Source organism: Spea bombifrons, chromosome 2 (assembly GCF_027358695.1).
Source record: "Spea bombifrons isolate aSpeBom1 chromosome 2, aSpeBom1.2.pri, whole genome shotgun sequence".
Lineage (NCBI taxonomy): Eukaryota > Metazoa > Chordata > Amphibia > Anura > Pelobatidae > Spea > Spea bombifrons.
In genome coordinates this window covers 142,065,833-142,068,332 of record NC_071088.1, presented here as the reverse complement: position 1 = coordinate 142,068,332, position 2,500 = coordinate 142,065,833, and the positions used below count along the sequence as shown (strand labels likewise).

Below are 2,500 nucleotides of genomic sequence, written 5' to 3'. Positions count from 1 at the left end.
CAAAGCTTTAAACCCTTATTTGAACCTTCTCACCTTCTCTGTCCTGTCCCAGGGCTTATAATTCTTTTTGTCTGACGACAAGCAGCAGCAGCAGCAGCAGCAGCAGCAGCAGCAGCAGCAGCAGCAACAGAATAAGAGAAGTAAAATAAAAAACTTTCACACCTGCGGCCATACCACCCTGAAAGCGCCCGATCTCGTTTGATCTCGGAAGCTAAGCAGGGTTGGGCCTGGTTAGTACCTGGATGGCAGACCGCCTGGGAATACCAGGTGTTGTAGGCTTTTAATTTTTTCTCACAGTCCGGGGAGAGCTTTTTGCCATGTGTTTCTTGCTCATCATCAAAGCTTTAAACCCTTATTTGAACCTTCTCACCTTCTCTGTCCTGTCCCAGGGCTTATAATTCTTTCTGTCTGACGACAAGCAGCAGCAGCAGCAGCAGCAGCAGCAGCAGCAGCAGCAGCAGCAGCAGCAGCAGCAGCAGCAGCAACAGAATAAGAAAAGTAAAATAAAGAGCTTTCACACCTGCGGCCATACCACCCTGAAAGTGCCCGATCTCATCTGATCTCGGAAGCTAAGCAGGGTTGGGCCTGGTTAGTACCTGGATGGGAGACCGCCTGGGAATACCAGGTGTTGTAGGCTTTTTCTTTTCTCACAGTCCGGGGAGAGCTTTTTGCCATGTGTTTCTTGCTCATCATCAAAGCTTTAAACCCTTATTTGAACCTTCTCACCTTCTCTGTCCTGTCCCAGGGCTTATAATTCTTTCTGTCTGACGACAAGCAGCAGCAGCAGCAGCAGCAGCAGCAGCAGCAGCAGCAGCAGCAGCAGCAGCAGAAGCAGAAGCAGAAGCAGAAGCAGCAGAAGCAGCAGAAGCAGCAGAAGCAGCAGCAACAGAATAAGAGAAGTAAAATAAAAAACTTTCACACCTGCGGCCATACCACCCTGAAAGCGCCCGATCTCGTCTGATCTCGGAAGCTAAGCAGGGTTGGGCCTGGTTAGTACCTGGATGGGAGACCGCCTGGGAATACCAGGTGTTGTAGGCTTTTTCTTTTCTCACAGTCCGGGGAGAGCTTTTTGCCATGTGTTTCTTGCTCATCATCAAAGCTTTAAACCCTTATTTGAACCTTCTCACCTTCTCTGTCCTGTCCCAGGGCTTATAATTCTTTCTGTCTGACGACAAGCAGCAGCAGCAGCAGCAGCAGCAGCAGCAGCAACAGCAACAGAATAAGAGAAGTAAAATAAAAAACTTTCACACCTGCGGCCATACCACCATGAAAGCGCCCGATCTCGTCTGATCTCGGAAGCTAAGCAGGGTTGGGCCTGGTTAGTACCTGGATGGGAGACCGCCTGGGAATACCAGGTGTTGTAGGCTTTTAATTTTTTCTCACAGTCCGGGGAGAGCTTTTTGCCATGTGTTTCTTGCTCATCATCAAAGCTTTAAACCCTTATTTGAACCTTCTCACCTTCTCTGTCCTGTCCCAGGGCTTATAATTCTTTTTGTCTGACGACAAGCAGCAGCAGCAGCAGCAGCAGCAGCAGCAGCAGCAGCAGCAGCAGCAGCAGCAGCAGCAGCAGCAACAGAATAAGAGAAGTAAAATAAAAAACTTTCACACCTGCGGCCATACCACCATGAAAGCGCCCGATCTCGTCTGATCTCGGAAGCTAAGCAGGGTTGGGCCTGGTTAGTACCTGGATGGGAGACCGCCTGGGAATACCAGGTGTTGTAGGCTTTTAATTTTTTCTCACAGTCCGGGGAGAGCTTTTTGCCATGTGTTTCTTGCTCATCATCAAAGCTTTAAACCCTTGTTTGAACCTTCTCACCTTCTCTGTCCTGTCCCAGGGCTTATAATTCTTTCTGTCTGACGACAAGCAGCAGCAGCAGCAGCAGCAGCAGCAGCAGCAGCAGCAGCAGCAGCAGCAGCAGCAGCAGCAGCAGCAGCAGCAGCAGCAGCAGCAGCAGCAACAGAATAAGAGAAGTAAAATAAAGAGCTTTCACACCTGCGGCCATACCACCCTGAAAGCGCCTGATCTCGGAAGCTAAGCAGGGTTGGGCCTGGTTAGTACCTGGATGGGAGACCGCCTGGGAATACCAGGTGTTGTAGGCTTTTTCTTTTCTCACAGTCCGGGGAGAGCTTTTTGCCATGTGTTTCTTGCTCATCATCAAAGCTTTAAACCCTTATTTGAACCTTCTCACCTTCTCTGTCCTGTCCCAGGGCTTATAATTCTTTTTATCTGACGACAAGCAGCAGCAGCAGCAGCAGCAGCAGCAGCAGCAGCAGCAGCAGCAGCAGCAACAGAATAAGAGAAGTAAAATAAAAAACTTTCACACCTGCGGCCATACCACCCTGAAAGCGCCCGATCTCGTCTGATCTCGGAAGCTAAGCAGGGTTGGGCCTGGTTAGTACCTGGATCGGAGACCGCCTGGGAATACCAGGTGTTGTAGGCTTTTAATTTTTTCTCACAGTCCGGGGAGAGCTTTTTGCCATGTGTTTCTTGCTCATCATC

General features: G+C 49.8%; 6 non-coding genes and 1 pseudogene across 6 annotated transcripts; all 7 read left to right on the top strand.

Annotated features, from left to right (window-relative positions):
• Positions 1-160: 160 nt before the first annotated feature.
• Positions 161-279, top strand: LOC128478202 (5S ribosomal RNA). The gene has a single exon (XR_008349135.1). It is a non-coding gene; the product is annotated as a 5S ribosomal RNA (ribosomal RNA).
• Positions 280-518: 239 nt separating this feature from the next.
• Positions 519-637, top strand: LOC128476731 (5S ribosomal RNA). The gene has a single exon (XR_008347730.1). It is a non-coding gene; the product is annotated as a 5S ribosomal RNA (ribosomal RNA).
• Positions 638-919: 282 nt separating this feature from the next.
• On the top strand, positions 920-1,038 carry LOC128479820 (5S ribosomal RNA). The gene has a single exon (XR_008350446.1). It is a non-coding gene; the product is annotated as a 5S ribosomal RNA (ribosomal RNA).
• A 210-nt stretch (positions 1,039-1,248) lies between these two features.
• LOC128477717 (5S ribosomal RNA) lies at positions 1,249-1,367 on the top strand. Its single transcript, XR_008348677.1, has one exon. It is a non-coding gene; the product is annotated as a 5S ribosomal RNA (ribosomal RNA).
• A 239-nt stretch (positions 1,368-1,606) lies between these two features.
• Positions 1,607-1,725, top strand: LOC128477716 (5S ribosomal RNA). The gene has a single exon (XR_008348676.1). It is a non-coding gene; the product is annotated as a 5S ribosomal RNA (ribosomal RNA).
• A 266-nt stretch (positions 1,726-1,991) lies between these two features.
• Positions 1,992-2,100, top strand: LOC128479828 (uncharacterized; annotated as a pseudogene).
• A 222-nt stretch (positions 2,101-2,322) lies between these two features.
• On the top strand, positions 2,323-2,441 carry LOC128478748 (5S ribosomal RNA). The gene has a single exon (XR_008349652.1). It is a non-coding gene; the product is annotated as a 5S ribosomal RNA (ribosomal RNA).
• Positions 2,442-2,500: the final 59 nt, after the last annotated feature.